Genomic DNA, 19,815 nt, shown 5'->3' with positions numbered 1-19,815 from the left:
CCTGGACGTGACTGAAGTGGTTATTATACTTGGATTTTAACATTTGGGATGATAATACATTCTGGAACTTTTGGAGTATCTCAAGCACATTTACACTTTCTTGTTACCCAGTGTGGTTAAATGTTCATCAGAAAATAAAATAATGGCAGGAAATGTGGCCACTGTAGGGTAAGCAAATTTAGTGAGTCTACATTCAGCTGAGAAGAGCAAAGTGTGATGCCTTCATGTTCAAAGTCAGAGAGTGTAGGTTTGTGTTTGTTCTACTGCACTGCTTTAGTGGTCATGAGAACAATCTATGAGCTTTAGTGCAAATCTTGTAATGGATTTGCATATTTAAACATAAAAACATTGCCACAAATCACATTGTAATAAATCAGCACTGCATAGGGAGGTGCTCCAAGAAAAACATATGCATTTAAAGCATGCCAAACATGACTTGTAAATGTCATCCAATAGGGTGCTCACAAGAATTTTTAATTTCTCTTCACAAGGAATTTCTGAAACCCAAGATCCTGTGGTATAGGAGCATTATTTCTGTTCTGGTCTAGTCTGGATTCCCTTCCCTCTGCTCCCTCCACCACTTTTTTTTTTTTTTTTTTTTTTTTTTTTTTTTGCCTCGGCTATTTCAAGGGAGGAATGGGCTACTTTAGTAAATATTTTCTGATCACCTATGTGTCAGGCAACATTCCAGTCTTCAAATATCATTGCACCCAAAAGAAGGAATACTTTCCAGATTAACTGCACTTTGTGAACAGATTTCTCTGTTCAGAAGGGACTAGGGTGGCATTATTCTTCCTGGGCAGTGCATTCTCCCTGACAAAGCTCAGGATTTGAATGTTGAACTCCTGTTAACATCCTCTGGTAAAAGATGACAGCCTCCACACTGATCCATACATAGATCAAAGGGAGCAGCTCTTTTAAAAAATGTCACATTCTTAACTTGGAGTAAAATGAACCCACGTAGCTTTCAAATGTCCCCCACAATGCCTAAAATCTGACAAACAAAAGAACGCTTGTTATTCCTTAGCAGTCTGTTAAGACGTTTAAAAAGCCTTGCCAAGGGAAAAGCAGCATACGAATGTGTGGCACACCAAAAATCGTGAGAAGCCTATGCTATGCTTGACAGGAAGTGTTTCCAGCCCGGTTTCGACGCCCCTGTTGCTTTATTCTTGGTTTCTCGAAGTGTCACAGCCGACAGGAAATCTTCAAGCGGCAAGACCTTGTTAAGAACATTATCAACTTTTTTAAGTCATGGTGTAACAATAATGTTTTGAAATGACACCCTTTTAAAAAAAGTATTAAGTCTTTACTTCAGCTCTTACATTAATCTTTTGTACATTTGAAAGGAGTACCGTGTTCATAATATTAGTACAGGATCAAATGGAAACTCCGTTTCAGAGACAGGTATTGTAAAGTATGGATATTCATTGCATGCGCTTCCCCCAGATGGCTCTTTTACTTTATTCTCTTTGAATCTGTCTGTGAATATTCTATTTGAATGTATTGCCTGGGGAGAGGGGATGTCAAGGAGAGAGTTAATATTATTTGCCCAAAATGGGTCTTTGTTTGTTTATTTGGTTTTAGGATGAGAAAGAACTCAAGTGTGTTTAATTGAAGGATACTGCATTTGGACATTTAAATTCGTATTTTGTCCGATTTTAACATATTCCTCACTCTGGCATACACAGTAATGAATGTCATGAGGCCTTGATTGCCTTCTTTCCAAAATAATAATTGTAAATTATGTTATACTATTTATTTAGCATCTCTTTATCCACTTAGCGAATTATCTGCATGTTGTATGCCTTTTGTCATTTCACTGCTCATTAATATGTTTATCACGGAGGAGGTGGGACAACACAAAGTTATAAAACAAAACTCGCTAACTTTTCTTTGTTGATAGCATTGGCAAGAGATTTAGAAAAGGCTGTATCTGGCATTTGACCACCGTCTTGTCCACACAAATGGAAGCAAGAGCTTGTTTGAAAATGGGAGCAATGCCCAGGAAGGAGGAGCAGAAAGAAGGAAAGCAGGTGAGTACTGTCTGTCACCAGCACCAAATGTCCATGTTGGGTGTGTGGTTTGATTGCTTACGCAGTGTGACTTCAGAGGAATTTCTCAACCTCTCCTTCTACACCAGAAAATCTTGCTTGAAAAAAAAATTAAAGACTTTTATGCAACAACCAGAAATCAGGCTCCAATCTCTTGCAATTAGTATTGATGACATAAATGGAGTCCAGTACACATTACCATACCAGGATTCTGTCCTTCAGATAGATTATGAAGAAAAGCTTGTTTTAGGAATGGAAGGAGAAAACAAAAGGATGCAAGAATCTTAAGGAAGGAGAAGGCAATAGTATGTGAATCTGGATGGTGAAGGAGCATGGAAAAGGAGACAAAGGCCAAGAAGTATTGTCCCAATCAGTTCAGGGCCAGTCCTACCCATATGCTCAGGTGATCTAGAAAGAAAAGGACTTTCCACAGAGTTCTGATTGTCATAAACATTTGCAATATATTTTACACATTCATTCTTAGCATCTATTTGATGTGTTGAGTTTTCTTGTTTGTTCATGTACCTTTCTTGTTTGAAAAGAAATACATTCATTTAAAAATGTCATCCCTTTAAGTCCTACCACTAAGCAGAAGTACTTGGTTTTTTCCCATTATATTAACCTCAAAACATCGTTTGCATAAATTCCACCTAGTATTATAGGGATAAATAATATAGAAATCATATCATTTAACCTTTATAATACTATAGAGATTAGAGACAGACTTGAATGATTGGTAAAAATATGGTCTGAGAAACAGACTTAGCATTCGTTACTGACTTTGTGTTTATAAATTGTGTGACTTCGGACATGTTTCTTTTTTTTGTCTTTTAATTTAATTTATTTTTTTAAAATTTACATCCAAGTTAGTTAGCATATAGTGCAACAATGATTTCAGGAGTGGATTCCCTAATGCCCCTTACCCATTTAGCCCATCCCCCCTCCCACAATCCATCCAGTAACCCTCTGTTTGTTCTCCATACTTATGAGTCTATTATGTTTTGTCCCCCTCCCATTTTTTATATTATTTTTGCTTCCTTTACTTTAGGTTCATCTGTTTTGTCTCTTAAAGTCCTCATATAAGTGAAGTCATATGATATTTGTCTTTCTCTGACTAACTAATTTCTCTTAGCCTAATATCCTCTACCTCTAGTTCCATCCATGTAGTTGCCAATGGCAAGATTTCATTCTTTTTGATTGCCAAGTAATACTCTATCTTCTTTATCCATTCATCCATCGATGGACATTTGGGCTCTTTTCATACTTTTGCTATTGTTGATAGTGCTGCTGTAGACATGGGGGTGTATGTGCCCCTTCGAAACAGCGCACCTGTATCCCTTGGATAAATATCCCTTGGATAAAGTAGTGCAGTTGCTGGGTCGTAGGGTAGTTCTATTTTTAATTTTTTGAGGAACCTCCATACTGTTTTCCAGAGTGGCTGCACAGCTTGCATTCCCACCAACTATGCAAAAGAGATCCTCTTTCTCTGCATCCTCACCAACATCTGTTGTTGCCTGAGTTGTCAATGTTAGCCATTCTAACAAGGGTGAGGTAGTATCTCATTGTGGTTTTGATTTGTATTTCCCTGATGATGAGTGATGTTGAGCATCTTTTCATGTGTCAGTTGACCATCTGGATGTCTTCCTTGGAGAAGTGTCTATTCATGTCTTTTGCCCATTTCTTCACTGGATTATTTGTTTCTTTGGGTGTTGAGTTTGGTAATATAGATTTTGGATACTAACCCTTTATCTAATATGTCGTTTGCAAATATCTTCTCCCATTCTGTCGGATGCCTTTTAGTTTTGCTGATTGTTTTCTTTGCTGTGCAGAAGCTTTTTATTTTGATGAGGTCCCAATAGTTCATTTTTGCTTTTGTTTCCCTTGTCTCCAGAGACTTGTTGAGTAAGAAGTTGTTGTGGCAAAGGTCAAAGAGGTTTTTGCCTGCTTTCTCCTCGAGGATTTTGATGGCTTCCTCAGACGTGTTTCTTAACTTACCTCTCCCTCAGTTTTCTTATCTGTAAATTTGTGATAGTAATACCATGTCATGAGGTTAAGGGGATTAAATGAGATTATATCTGCAAAGCACTATGCACCAAGCTTGTCATAGTTTAAGCACTAGTTAAATGAATAGGAGCCCTATGGTTGATGGTGGTGATGGTGGTCATGATGAGTTATAAATGTTTTAACCCAGCAAGTATAAAATCTTTAAATTAAGGGACTATGTATATCTTAGCTATTTTTTTATAATTAAAAACTTATTTTTAAAAATATATTAATTTAAATTCAAATTAGTTAACATATAATATAGTGTTGGTTTCAGGAGTAGAACCCAGTGATTCATCACTTACATATAACACCCAGTGCTCATCCCAACAAGTACCCTGTTTAATGGCCATCACCCATTTATCCCATCCCCCCTCCCATGTCCCCTCCAGCAATCTGCTAGTATTTTCACAAAATGTAGCGTCAAAATTGCACATGGTACAGAAATATGTGCTGAATTAGTTAAGCAGAAAACCTTCGAATCTTAAATTAATTGGAGACAGTTTTTTTTTTTCAGCTTGTGAGAATTGTAACAATGGAATATTAGCAAACAAACGTAGTTGGATTGAAATTTTTAATGACTTCGGTTGCTAATAAAGAGTTACCAGATGGAGGTCCTTTGGAAACTGTATTTATTGGTAAGATCACAAAGATTGAAGTTGGCAGGTTAATTGACACGGAGCAGTATTTCTAAGGTGTTTGAAAATGATTCTCATAAAGTAGATTAAAATTTTCTTTGTCTGTATTCATTTTACATACCGTTTGTTTACAGACTTTTTATTTTTTCTTCTTATTTTACTCAGAAGACACTAAGGAGCACAATAACCACATTTGAAAGACATTAGGTAAATTTTTAATATGAGTGGAAGTGAAAGGAATTGAGAATTTATGTCTGAAATAATAGAAGATTATGGAGAAGAAGTAATATCAATCTTCAAATATGTGTAGAATGTTGATATGTGTGTGTCAGTCGAGATTGTTTTGACTGCAGGGGACAGCAAATCCTATCCAAACAAACTTAAGAAAAAAATTAAATGTTTTAATTAATATAATTGAAAACTTCAGGGAACTAGCTCCACCTTCACACTTGTCTGGATATTTTAGGACCCTGTCACTCTTTCTGTACTGCCTTTTTCTGTGTTGACTGCATTTTCGGAGATGCTCTTGTTTCCCATGGACAAAATGGTGGCCAGAGGGTCTACACTTTCAAGTCTGCCGGAAAGGTCACTGAGTGTTTTTATTGCTCAACCATTCAAAGCAAAAGTCCTGGCCTGAATTAGATTTTGTGCTCCTTCCTGAATTAATAACTGTGGTCATGGGAGAATTGTTTACATCCACGTTGAAATCATAGGCCCACACCTGGAAATAGTAACAATCAATGGCACAGATCTAAAACATACTGAAACTTGGTGAGGGGTAGTTCTCCAGAGAAAAACCTGGGTGCTGTGTTCTGAAGTAAAGGAAGACAATGGATAGCTTACCATACCATGAAAGTCGGGACTCCGGTTTTCTGTATTGTTCCACAGGACAGAACTGGAATCAACTGGAAGAAATAAGGAGGAGGCAGATTTGGGTTTAGCAGGAGCAGGAACTAAGAATTTAGGACTCACACAGAAGTAGCCCACCTCAAAAGTTAGAGGCCTGCCTGTGAAGCTTGCTTGCCCTCAAGCTCAGGCTTGGTGACCATCTGTCATAGACTGGAGTAAATGGTCTTTATGATTTTTTTCCCTCCAAGTTTGGATGAGATGAAGAGACCATATGCTAAATCCTTTTGAGGTTAGATGTGTAAAACATTATTTCCAAGGGACTTGCTTAATGAGAGCACAGAAGGCCATGGAGGAAGAGGCTTCCTCAGAATGTGACATGCTTCACTGAGAATTCAGATGTACACAACAGTGATATTCATATACTGTTTTGTAGTACGTAAGCTTCAAATAGGTTTCTCATTATTATTACATTATTAATATTATTTTTACAAATTCCCCATGTAAGGAAGATAATACATTAATCTCTCTAGTCTCATAAAATTCAATCTAACATTCAATCTTTTAACATGTTTTGTGGTGAATGGTTACTTGGAATACAATACCATTTTATTTTCACAAAAGGGAGCAAACCCACAAAAGTGATTTGAGAAGCTTATGATTAAGAGCCACTGCTTTAGGTCTTCAAAAAGGTTTCTGTTCATAGGGCTATAAACCGGAAGTGGAACAGAGCCATTATTAAGCCTTGTTTATCTACCAGGTGCTTTATACAACTTTATCTCATGGAATCCTCACATTATAATTAGCTCCATTGACATGTGGAAATCTCAAGATTTAAAGATCATTGCTTTGTCTGTGTTGTTATTCAACAAAATGTAAGACCTTGCCCCCAGGTCATACTCCTTTGTAGCTGCAGAGTCTAGATTCAAATCTGGATCTATCCATTCCTAAGTTCATTCTCACCATGTTACCTGTGTGAAAAAGAGATGAAAAATACAAACCTGCTTCTTGTCAATTCCTGAGAGTACTAGGAAGTTCATTGTTTCCTATTTACTAGATATTTCTGATGATGTTCAAACGCAGTTGCATAAATTGGAGGGATGGCACTACAAGGAAATTAATAAGTGCAGACTCCACTAAGGTGAAAGTAGAAATCAGAATTGAATCCGTAATTCAGTAAAGGATACAGAAAAAAACTGGTAATGCATTAAATAGTTTTGAAAGATAATGGCAATTGTTGCTGAAGGATTCAGTATCCAAAATTATTACCTTACATTTCCTCTACTTTTCATATTCCCTTTTTCTCTGAAATTTTAAAAGTAAGCCCATTTAAAATTTGTATGTGGATTCAAAACTATTTTTCTCTATTGAAGGGAGGAGAACAATAGCTTGTTTTGAATTTTTATCTTGTTGTGAATTTGCTGCATTAATTTCTAGCCAAAGGTTTTATAACAATTCAAAAGGAAAGTGCATTGTTGAAACACTTTTACTACTTAACATATTGAACAGTTAATTGTAATATGATTTTCCTGGAAAGGTTAATTGACTTTCTTCCCCACAAATAATAAGATGTGAATATAAAAAAGGAAAAGACTATTAGCGCTCAACTGTAGGCTGTGAGGGCTTCAGTTTTAAACGTAACAGTTCACATACATAAAGTTGTGATTTCATGAAAGTAAATTGTTGTCTTCCATATGAAAGCTTTGATGTATATCTGTGTCAGAGAAAGGCTTTTGAGAGTTTTCAGGGAACTAGGTTTGAAAGAGGTAACATCCCAGCACAAACTCAAGGGATGGTGAAAAGAGGGATCTTGGAGAGTCATCTCCTGCTTGAAGTCGGTTGGAAGGATTTTTTTTTTTTTTTTTTACATTTACCTGACCCTTGGTAAATGAACCTTTTTTGCATTGGACATTTTATAGGATATTTATTTAAGTTTTATTTTTCTTTTTATTTACTTTTTACTTTTTTTTTTTTTTAGTGTTTATTTATTTTTGAGAGAGACAGAGACAGAGTGTGAGTGGGTTGGGGCGGAGAGAGAGGGAGGCACAGAATCTGAAGCAGGCTCCAGGCTCTGAGCTGTGAGCACAGAGCCCGACGCGGGGCTAGAACTCACGAACCGTGAGATCATGACCTGAGCCAAAGTCAGTTGCTCAACTGACTGAGCCACCCAGGTGCCCCTGTTTTTATTTATTTTGAGAGAGAGATAGAGAGCAAGCAGAGGAGGGGCAGAAAGAAAGGGAGACAGAATTCTTAATTTTTAAAAAATATTTATTTATTTTTGAGAAAGAGACAGTGCAAGTGGGGGACAGGAGAGAGAGGGAGACACAGAATCAAAAGCAGTCTCCGGCTCTGAGCTGTAAGTACAGAACCCAACACAGGGCTCAAACTCACAAGCCTTGAGATCATGAGTTGAGCTGAGGTCAGATGCTTAACTGACTGAGCCACCCAGGTGCCCCAGAGAGGGAGACAGAATTCTAAGCAGGTTTCCTGTTGTCGGTGCAGAGACTAATACAGGTTTGAACTCAGGAACCCTGAGATCATGACCTGAGCCAAAGTCAAGATCCAGACCCTTAACCAACTGAGCCACCCAGGTGCCCAGAACAGGATATTTGATAGAATTTACAGCTTGCTGTGGAAAGTTAAAGACTCTTAGGAGGTTTTGGTTGAAACATAAGGAATGAAGAACAATTTTTTACCTGGTCTTCAGTCTGACTATGGGAAATAATGAGGAATAATACATTTCTTAGTTTTTCTTTGGGGGAGGGGCAGCTATTTAAAAATGAAGGGCACATATGTCTTCTAAGAAATCATAAGCAGTATGGCCAGGATAGGGATGAACTACAGTAAAGGGTCTAAGTGATACCACTGAGGATAACAGCAAGAGAATAGACTGTATGTATTTATATTCTATGCGGAGACTTCCAGCCCGTGTACTTGGGCAGTTTACTTCTTCAACTGTAAAATGGAGTTACACAGGAAATATATTGTGGGGTTGGTATAAGAATCAAAAGACATAACCCTTACAAGTGTCCAATAGACAGCAGAGGTGTAATAAATTTTTATCCAACTTGATTGAAGTAACTCAGAGAATTAGGAGGACCAGGAAATCACTGGGGAGGATTCTTAACAAGAAACTTAATATTTATGATTGATCATTGTTTTGGCAATATTGAATGTAATTATTACAAATTGAAGAGCAAAAGCTTAAGTGGTGGAAGACCTAGGTTCTGGTAACAGTTACTAACTAGCTACATAGGACTTAGGCTAGATTAGATTTAAGATACTTTCTAGATCTTATTTTATTTTTTTTAATGTTTATATTTATTTTGGAGACAGAGAGACCCAGAGCATGAGTAGTGGAGGGGTAGAGAGAGGGGGAGACACAGAATCGGAAGCAGGCTCCAGGCTCTGAACTGTCAGCACAGAGCCGGATGCGGGGCTCGAACTCGTCAACTGTGAGATCATGACCTGAGCTGAAGTCGGACGCTCAACTGACTGAGCCACCCACGTGCCCCAATCTAGATCTTATTTTAAATGACACTTTAGAATATGAATTTTATTTTTTTGGCCCACATATTATACATACACAAACACACAATCCATTTCACATATATCACAGAGCATTTGCTGAGTACCTAACTCTGTGCGAGGCACTGCACTAGTCAACTTTCTGACTTGGGTGACTGACAATGGAAGGTAGAATGGGGAACAAAGCAGTTTAGCTCTAAAAATATTATACTCATGGAGTTTATAAGCAGAGTTTCTTTTAGATGAAATTCGATTCTCTTGCTGAAGAGAGATCTGGGCTGAAGAAAAATGCTTTGGGATTCGAAACCATGCAGCTAGATGAGCTTCTGGGGTACTCCAACATTTGAGGACTGAGCAGAAATAGAATGCTCTCAAGTAATTCTGAGAAAGAGTTCCTAGGGAGGTGGGAAATTTTAGGAGAGATCTGGAACATGGAACAGGGCCTGATAGGAGAGAGTTTCTGGAAGGGAGAATGGGCAAGTGGTGGGGAGAAACAAAGTAAGATATGAATTTAACAATTTGAGAGTATTCTGATATCTGTAAGTAGGGCAGTCTTTGTGGAGAAGTCAGGATGGAAAAAAGGTTAAAGCAGATTGAAAAATGAACAGCTGTTAAAAAAAATCCAACCAGAATGAATTGTTACCTTAAAGTTAGATCACGAAGGCAAGAAGATATTGTGCAATATTCCAATGGGGACCGTGGGATAGAATGTTAAGAGGATCACAGATATCGAGATTAGATTCCAGACTTTTAGTGTGTATAGTTTTCCTGGTTTTTCATTATATCCCTTTAAGATGGAAGGACCTAAACTTCTACTTTATTTTAATTTCTATGGTTAGTGCTATTCAATCTACTCAATCAACACTTAGCAGGTAATAGTTTCAGGGATTCTGCAAATGCTTTATAGTGCTTATGCATTTGACAATGAATTAGGCAGACTTAGGGTCAAACAATGATATAAACAGGTATTGAAATGTGTGATTTGATTGTGTCTCTATAGAATCTGCTTTAGGCAAATGTTGTTCTTTTTCCTTGAAAGAGTCACAAAGCAACTTCCTTTTATGGGGATTTGACAGGGTTCATTTCTATTACACCATAGCTCCAGGCTTTGGGACACCTTCTATAGTGAACTCTATGTGGGACCCAAGGAATTTAACAAAAATCCCCTACCTCTGGACAAGCAGAGCAAGACTAGCTCCATTTTGTGCTACCCCCACCATCTCATGTATAAGCCCCACTTGGCCTACTTATTGCTTAAGACACTCCCCCACCCTAGTCAAGCTGCTGAGCACACCCTTACTGGAAACCGGCTCATATAGGAATGCAGAACCCCTAACTGCCAAAGAATGTAAACACCGCCTTTTGCCCACCAAACTTGCGCGCCAATTCTGACCAGAGTGATAGGCTAGTTCAAACAGTTACTATAGGGTAAATTGTAATTCAATTGCCCACCTGCGTGTGGACTGACATGACTATGCACGTTTCTGTGTGTGTTACAATCTTAATGGCCACTGGCCCCTATAAATCTGCTACGCCTCTTAACCTAGGGGTCCAAGTCCCTGTTCCGCTGTGTCGGATATACTTGGGCCCAAGCTCGAGCTTGCAAATAAACCCTTGTGTGTTTTCACTGCTATCGGCTCCTTGGTGGTCTCTCGGATTCGAAATCGGGGGCATGACACTCTGGCCTAGTTCAGATTTATTTATTAATATGTCTTGAGCTTTTTCTGTTTTTTTCCCCCCCATGGAATGAATCGCAGAAGTGAAATGAGTTGTAACATTTTCCTGTGAGTTTAGCTTTGACCTAATGTGTTGATTGCCAACTCGGAAAAACGAGTAGTTTGGGTGCAATACAGTGCTAATTGTTTTTGGAAACAGGGGGATAAGCACTGTGAGGAAAGTCTATGGCCATCTGATCTAGGAGGTCAGACCAGCAGGAAGGATGTAACTACAAACACCTTGCTGGTTTGTGGATATTTTCTTTTTTTTTTTTTTTCCTCTGAACACTCTTTTTTATTCTTTTCTATTTCAATATTTTAAACAAATGATGTATGCAAAGGTGCCCCTGCCTTGAATACGCATGGTTCCTGTCCTGTAGGAGGGAAAATGATAATGGCGGCACTTTCCTCACATCCATTTGTCTTCCTGGAATCTCACGTCACATGTTTGTAAGGGCAAAACCATTTTGAAATGTCTGCCAGTCCTCACACTGTGAAACATTTTCTTTACTCTCTGAGCTTTGAGACCTCTAGATATGAAGACAACTCTTGTTGGGTAACATTTTAGAGAGAGAACCTTTCCACTCTGAAATTTCACAACAATCCTTATCTTTGTAAGGAAGAAACTCCAAGAACTATAACTTCTTTCGGTTTATCACAGTCATCAAATTGCTGAGGCCGATTCAAGAGGTACTAGTTAAGGCGCCTATGTGAAGGCTGTGAAAATAATATACATCTAGTTAAATGCTGTGTCCTTTGAAAATTTGAATTACAACTCAGCAAACAAGGATTTGGGGAGACTTAGCATACACATTTGAGCAGCCAGATAGGACAGGATTATACAAATTTAAGATATTTGCTTTGCTCTGACCGATTCATCGTGGTCCATGTATTTCTTATTTTAATTTGTGTAATAATAGTCAACATTTATTGCACATGAAGCACTCTGGAGGGCTACAAAACAATGTAGGTATTAGCCTCTGTTGTTAAAGAGAATGATCTGTTTTTCAGGCTCTTGTGTGATTGTGAAGGAGTCTGCAAACACGAGGAGATAAAAAAAAAGGAGAGATAATCATGGTATTTAGGGGAGGGCAAAATATTATCAAGGGGTGGGTGGCTTATGTGGAATTTTGCATCGGCAAAGCTGGGATAAATCCCCAGATACTCTTAAAAACCTTTGATCTATGGAGTCTGGGAGGATGGGACAGATGGAGCGCAAGCTCTCCCAGGTGGGCAGTGGGTGTCATAATGAAAGGAAGCCATGGGTGCCTTCCTTCTATTTTTTAAAAAATGTTTCTAGTTATTGTGCTTTGGGGATGGTTTAAAGGTGGTAAGACAAGTCGGAAATATGAAGGTGGAATGTAAATCTGTTATTCTCCCATTACTGATTACTTCCTCATCATGTGCTCAAGTTGTTGTATTTATAATGTTCATCTTGGGAGCTTGTCGCTGTTGGCTTTGAAAAATGAATTCAGTTTACAGATTGGTTTTGGCCTGAGATAACTGCAATTTTTACAACTAATAATGATCTAGTCCAGCTTCCAGTTCTATTGTTAAGGAAATTGAGGTCCAGAGAGGCTGAATGACTGGTCCGGGGACACACAAGAATCTATTGGCTGAGGAGATAACAAATTGGTATCCTGACTCCATTTAGAATTCTTTACACTGTTTCACAGTGCCACAGCCTATAATGATTTATCTGTGTGTGTGTGTGTGTGTGTGTGTGTGTGTGTGTGTATGAGTGTGATGTGCCACGGAATTGGATATAATGTTATATATGGCCCATGACACTTATGCAGGGGGCATTCTACCATGAAGTGAGCTTCTGCTGAAAGTGCTAAACTAAATAGTATTTGGGAGCTGTAAACTAACTTAAAATTATACTTGAAAGCAAGAATACCACCTTTCTGCCTACAGATTTTTTTCACTAAACCTTTCTATATACAAATACATATTTGCTTTAAGGAAAAAAATAAGCATTTCCTTTTAGGCTTTATATCTCTAACTTTCTTTGTTCTTTTGGTTCTTTTCCTTTCTTCCTTCTTCCCTTCCTTTTTTTCTATTGGTGGTAATGGTGATTTCTCACGACTATACAAAACATGTATCATAGAACATAAATTGTTATGTTCACAGTGGGTTTGAGGACATAGTATAGAAATGAATAAGTATAATAGCATCTACTGTTACCCAAAAATGTTTTGTCAAATATTTAATTTTACAGGGTGTTTTCTCATATATTCCCTCATCTAATGCTCACAGTACTTTGCAAGGCAGGTGTTTCTGTCCTATTTTATACACATAGAAATTAGGTATTAGTAAGGAAGCTCAAAGTCTAAGTGGGTATCTAGCACAAAATGGTGACTGGTAAATATCTGTTGCTTTTGTTAATAAGCATACAGTTTCATGCTCTGCAGAGTCTTGACAAGGAGCATTTCATGCCCAGGAGCAGCCATTGCATTAACTTCTGACAACTTAGTGAGGCTCAAAGAGAGTAGGAGGGTATGTCTAGCATCCTCTTCCTTCTCTGAAAACATACTGAATTTATGATGTGTATTTCTTAAAGTCCCCTCCTTCCATCAGGTTCCTTGGTTTCCTATGTGGCCTTCAGTGGGTCTAATAGAGCCTGCACATCAACTGCGCTTTGATAATCCTTTCTTCATATCTTTCCCAGATCACTTCCTACTCTCCTGCTCTCTGTGTCCCCATTTTCTAAGGGAAGTTGGGTCAAGGTATTAATGACTGTTTTAATCATCTCAGGTAATAACATGTTTACTTTCTTAAAATAGTCCTTTTCCTTAAGAATGGAGACTATATCATGATAGGAAGTTTGTGTCTCAAATAACAGGAGACAGTTGGAGTAAGCATCCCTGAGGAATGGATGGTAGTCTCACCTGTCCATAATTAGAGATTTCCTTGGCTACCTGCTTCAAGAGGCAAAAACAGAGGCATTATTATAGATTTTGGAGAAGGTTACAAGGATATGCTTTTCTTTTAATCTGATAAGTCCTGGAAATAAGATCGTGAAATACAGTGCCTGCTTTAGTGTTCCCATAAGTAACAGCTATGGCAAAAAAGTGGAGTCTCTCTTTCCGTTACAGATGATGGTTAAGACAAAAATACTTTATTTTTATTCTAGCTAAAATTATGGCATTATTAGATTGTTTTATTATATGGAAGCAAAAGAGAAAGGTAATATCATTGAATGTATAGCTTGCATGTGTATCTATATTTGTATGGGAGGGGAAGGTGTGATAGGGAAACAAATGGCCCCAAAGATGTCCATGCCTTAATTCTCAGAACCTGTGAATATATTCATTTACATGGCAAAAGGGACTTTGCATGTGTGGTTGAGGTTAAAGACGATGAGAAGGAGAGATCATCCTAGATTGCTGTGGTAGTTTCAGTGTAGTCAATATGTGTTCTTAAATGCAGAGGACCTTGCCTGGCTGCAGAAAACATAAGAGGCAGCATGAGGAGGACTCAGCCCTGCAAGTCACTAACTTTGATGGTGGAGGAATGGGTCATGTGCCGACGAATGCCAAGAAGTTGGAAAAGGCAAGGGAATGGATTTCCCCCCCAGAGCCTCTAGAAATTAATGCAACCCAGCTGATATCTTGGTTTAAGCTCAATAATACCCATGTTTAACTTTGACCTGCAGAACTGTAAGAGAAGAATATTGGAAGAAAGTAACTGATCTATTAAGTCAATGTGATTAATCATCGAGTGAGGTTGAAAACACAAGTTAACATTTTTATAGTGCTTTTTATGCACATGACTTTCTTTTTAAATAAAGTTTCAAGAGTCTAATATCTTCTTAACCTAATTTTGCAGAAGAAGAACTGAGATGCAAAAATGAACTAATTTGCTCAAGGTCATATAGCTGGTGTGTGATGGAGGTTGGATTTGAACTCAGATCGGGCGGCCTCAGAGTTTAGCTTCAAAATGAAGTTACAGTGTTTGTGCTCCTAACCACTGCACCAAAATTTATCATTACTCCCTTTTTGGTAAAACAAAAGTGCAAAGAAGTTTGGTTTCTTTCTCAGATTCACAGAGCCAGTGGGGGAACTTATGACCATTCCATTTTGTTAAAAAATGCATTTTTTTTGTCTTCCCTTCTTCCCTCCCTCCTACTCTTTCTTCCTTCTTTCTTTCCTTCCCTCTTTCTTTTTAAAAAACAATGCAGTTTGACATGAGTACAATGCGTTGTCTACCTGTTTATCTCAGTGTCAGAACAGGGGAAGCTTTTCTATTGAAACTATATTCTACTCGTTTGAAAGTGTGGTAAAAAGAGTCTATGATCAGAGTTGGGATTTTATCCATGTTGCATTTTCTATTAACCTACTTTTATCCTCAAATAAAAAGTGAATAGTTTTAAGTTATGCAAATAACTTACGCTTTCTATAAACTTTTTTTGAAATGCAAGAGACAGTGTGAAAACTGTCACCTCACAATTACTACCCAGAGACAACATCCTCCTGTATTTCTTTAGTGCCCCAACCCTTTTAGTGTTCCATGATTGAAATGCAACCTTCTGTGGAATTTAGAATTCCTTTAGTCGTTTCCATTTAGTAGGTCAGCATAATCATTTCCCTTGTGTGAATATAAACTCTTCATAAATATGTCTTCCAATGGCGGTGTAGTATTTCATGTAAGTAACATAATTACTTAGCAGTTCTCATATTACTGTGAAGAGGAGTATGTACAATAATTACTGTAAATACTCCTATTGCTAATACATTTCTCTGATAAATAAGCTAAAGCATACATGTTTGTCCATATTTTTCTTGTTTTTATTTCCCATTTATTCTCAGGCTAGAGCTGCAGAAGCTGAATTATTAGATTCACAGGTAAGAACATGGTATCACACTCCTTCTCAGAGAGGTTATATCAATTTATGTTTATAGTTACGGGGCATGAGTGTGTTCACCTTGATATATCCCACCAGTAGCATTTAATTTTGAAAACTGTTATTTTAGGGGCACCTGGGTAGCTCGGTTGGTTGAGCACCCAACACTTGATTTTGGCTCAAGTCGTGATCTCATGGTTCATGGGTTTGAGCCTCATGCTGGGCTCTGCACTGTGCAAGCTTGCTTGGGATTCTCTCGCTCCCTCTCTCTCGGTCCCTCCCCCAGCACACACATGTGGGTATACTCTCTTTCTCTCAAATAAATAAAGCTTAAAAATAAAAATAGAAACTGCTATTCTACTAGACAGAAAATGTTTCATTAAACAATTGCCCCTTTAATTTTTTCACACTAACTTTCTCAGTGTGAAACTGAACAAAACAAAGTAATTTTCACCCGCTTGTTTTGTAGACAACAATTCCCCTGACATACAGTGCAGTGATAAAGTGAGTGCAGAAGAATGGCATTGACTTGAACTAAACCAGAAGCTGAGTTGGCACATTTCATGGAGAAACCGAACATGGGAGAAAAATAATGCAAACTTGAGAGTTACTAATGAAGACAAGCAAAAGAAAAAAAAAAAAAAAAAAAAAAAAAAAAGATCAGTTTACTAAGCTGTTGAAAGATAGCAGAGACCAAGAACAAAATAATTACAATCTGGAGAATTATTTTCTTTTATATGTATTTTAGTTACCTTTGTAGCGGCTTATATTTGTTTCCTCTTGATTAGTATTACTCAGTGAATCAGGATTATAGTTTACCATTATAATCAAGAGGTCTGTTTATTAATTCCATGAATCTGGTTTTATTCTTGCACTATTGCTTTAGGAAGTCTTAGAGTTGTGTTGTTTTGTGCTTTGTTTTGCTTTGGGAGACCTAGCACAGTGATGTACTTACCATAGAGATGTTAGATTAGCAGTTAGTAACACAGGCTTTGGAGAGAGATAGACATTAAAAAGCATAGATCTTAACATTTACTAACCCTGTGTTCTTGGGCAAGTTATCTAACTCCTTAAAGTTTCAGTTTCCTTGTCTATAAAACTGAGATAAGAATAGGGCCTACATATGGTAAAGGCATTGCAAACAGTGACAGTGCTTAATACAAAGTCAGTAAATAGCTCTCACTGTCATTGTCATCATCATCATCATCATATCATCCCTTTCATCATTCTCACCATCACTGTTACTATAATCCTCTTACCAATTTGATTTTGTTGGTATTATGAGTTTTTGTTGTCTCAAGTAGAAAGTCTAGAAATTCTACTCTTCCTTATCTTTCTTAACGTTCATTAATTTGTCAATAAACATTTATCTGGAGTAAAACAGATAGAATCTGGATGCAAAGATCTTAATCTTGTGAAGGAGAATAGATAATGAACAAGCAAGCAAATAATATTTCGTATGTCAGAGAGTATTAAGAGTTATGGAAAGAAATGAAATGGGGCAAGGGAGACCGGGAAGGCCAAACATTGCAGCAGGGGTGACAAAGGGGAAAGATAAGTTATTATTTATACAAAGTGATGAAAGCCTCTGACCAATGACATTTGAGTTGTCTTGAACAGAATGAGAGAGAAGAAGGAAGCATTCTCAATGGTGGAAACATATCTTGTATGTTCGAGAATCGGCAAGAAGGCTGTGTGGCAGAGAGATAGTAATCCAAAGGAAGAGTAAAAGGAGGTGAAGTCAAAAGAAAGGGGAGATATACCATGTAGGGCCTTGAGGGCCATTATAAGGGCTTTGATTTTTACCCTTAGTGGGATGGGAAGCCACTGGACAATCATGAATAGAGGGCAGAAGTGGGGTATACGATGTATGTGTGGGGCTTCTTGAATAACCCAAATGAGAGAAGGTAATGGCTTGGACCAGCAAAAGCAGCAACAGTGATAAAGGATTGGTTGGAATATAAATATACCTTTTTTCCATATTATATTTTATGTCATACACACACACACACACACACACACACACACACACACACCCACACATACCTTGGATGCGAGTAACTTGTTCTGTGAGTGTTCTGCAAGATGAGCAAACATTGCCAATAAATTTTAACTTGATAAACAAGCGATGTCTTACAGAACAAGTAGTATGTGATGCCGAATGTCACATGATCACAACTGAGTCAATGGTTCTTGAAATTCGCTTTGATATACAAGTGCTTTGGATTACAAGCATGTTTTAGTGACCAGCATCTTTGTGTGTGTGTGTTTGTGGTTATACAGCGATGTGTCTGGACTCAGGTACAGAGGGTTTGAATCTCATACGTGATGTCAACATGATGTCAGAAGGAGTATTAGTGAGTAGGAAACATATATTTCAAAGGCTTGACAATTTTGCCAATGATAAGTCCTACAGCATTACCTTAAATATTTCATTACATTCCATTTTGTGATTGACGTTAGTTCCTCAGAGAAAATATTTAAAACGTACACATGCAGCCAGCTCCAAATATATTGTGCCCTGTTTTTTTTTTTTTTCATGAGACTCCTTTTCTCCATCTCTGGAAACCTCCATTCTGTTCCTTGCCATCCCAGATCCCCCACTTTGATGTCTCAGTCAAGACTCTATTTCCTAAGGGTGTCATTCATTTATAAACACATATTGACTGCCTACAGGAACAATCAAAGACCAATCAGTAGTAATATGTGATAACTGTCCTTAGGGGTTTACAGTATGCTTAGGAACAAAAGATAGCAGAAGACAGTGAGATAAGAGCTTATAAAAATTAGCTTATTAAGGTGCCCTGACTTTCCAGTTGAAGTGGAAGTTAGCTTATCTTTTTTTGACTCCTTTTTAGCTTCCAGCATGATTTGCTGAGGCATTTCGCCACATGAAGTAGAAGAATGCTTTTGTCTACACTCAGTTTCCATTTAGGGGGCTGGTGATGGCACGGGCTGTGGGAATGACTTTTTGATAGTTCCTAGACTACATACGTACATCGCAGTGAACTCAAATAGGCTTGGATGTTTAAGGTACACTGATGGTTATTATAGGCCTTGTGGGGAGGGATTTATGCAGCGTTGTGAAGAACAGGGCTTGTGAGCCCCACAGATCTAAGAGGTGCTAGGAAACAGGATTGACAGGGGCTTGTCCCTAGGCTGGTAAGACCTTTCTCCGCGCGTGTGTTTTTAGTCTTAGTATATTTGATTCATCTACTTGCCCCAGCATCTGCATCTTCCCATGTCTGTTTCCTGGGTGTTTGGTACATATTAGGTAAGCAGTAACTATGTTATTTAGTGAGTACATGTTGAACCAGCTACTTGCTGTTCCCTCAGCCTAGAATGCTCTTCCTCTACCCACATACATGATTTACTTCCTCCTATTATTCAGATTTCTGCTCGTCTATTATCTCATCTGAAATACCTTCCTTGGCCGTCCTGTCTAATATAGTCGTCTCCCACCGTTCTTCACCCCCGTACTTTTTTGTGTGTGTATTTATTTGTGTACATGGCCATAACTAGCATGTGAGTTCTAGGAGAACTTGAAAATAGTTTTCTTCTCTGTTCTATACTGAGAGCCTGGAACAGTGTCTAGCTCAGAGTAGTGATCACCAATAGTATTGAATGGTAACAGAAAGAAAACAAAAACAAAAAGAATGAGACTCATTCCCTGTCTTCAAGAGGCTTAATGAATAACAGGGAACACAAATTTTAAACAATTCTAGGGTAATGAGAGGAATTATAGAAGTGGCTAGAAGATACCTTTAAACTACGGGGAAAGACCCATGTCAGTACTTGGGAGGAACGAGGTGGGGCTGAGTCTTGAAAGATAAGCTGGGCTGTCTGCCTGTTTTTGACTTTAGGTTGACTGCTACGTGTTGTCTATTTAGAGTCTAAGCTCCTGCTGTCTAAGGCTGTGCGTGGTCTTCACCACCTTCTTTCAACATTGTTCTATGTGCTGCTTGGAGAGAGAAATGAGTATTTTGGGACTATCGTAATATATTCCAGGAGTGTAGCGTCTCGATCCTGCTGAAGATACCAAGTCTGAAAGCTGAAACATGAAAATACTGCTCCCTCAGAGTCCCCCTTAATTAGGGTGTTGGTCACCACACAGTCTCTGTGGCAACAGGCATGCTCTCGCTTCTCCT

General features: G+C 38.1%; 1 long non-coding RNA gene across 1 annotated transcript in view; it reads left to right on the top strand.

Annotated features, from left to right (window-relative positions):
- Positions 1-1,007: 1,007 nt before the first annotated feature.
- LOC128315776 (uncharacterized) overlaps positions 1,008-19,815 on the top strand; it is a 201,507-nt gene continuing 182,699 nt past the window's right edge. The window contains exon 1 of the long non-coding RNA XR_008298857.1: positions 1,008-2,033. This is a non-coding gene — a long non-coding RNA (uncharacterized LOC128315776). The remainder of the gene's footprint in view (positions 2,034-19,815) is intronic.

The sequence above is a fragment of the Acinonyx jubatus genome, chromosome A1, assembly GCF_027475565.1.
Source record: "Acinonyx jubatus isolate Ajub_Pintada_27869175 chromosome A1, VMU_Ajub_asm_v1.0, whole genome shotgun sequence".
In the NCBI taxonomy this organism is placed as follows: domain Eukaryota; kingdom Metazoa; phylum Chordata; class Mammalia; order Carnivora; family Felidae; genus Acinonyx; species Acinonyx jubatus.
This window is presented reverse-complemented; position numbering and strand designations above follow the sequence as displayed.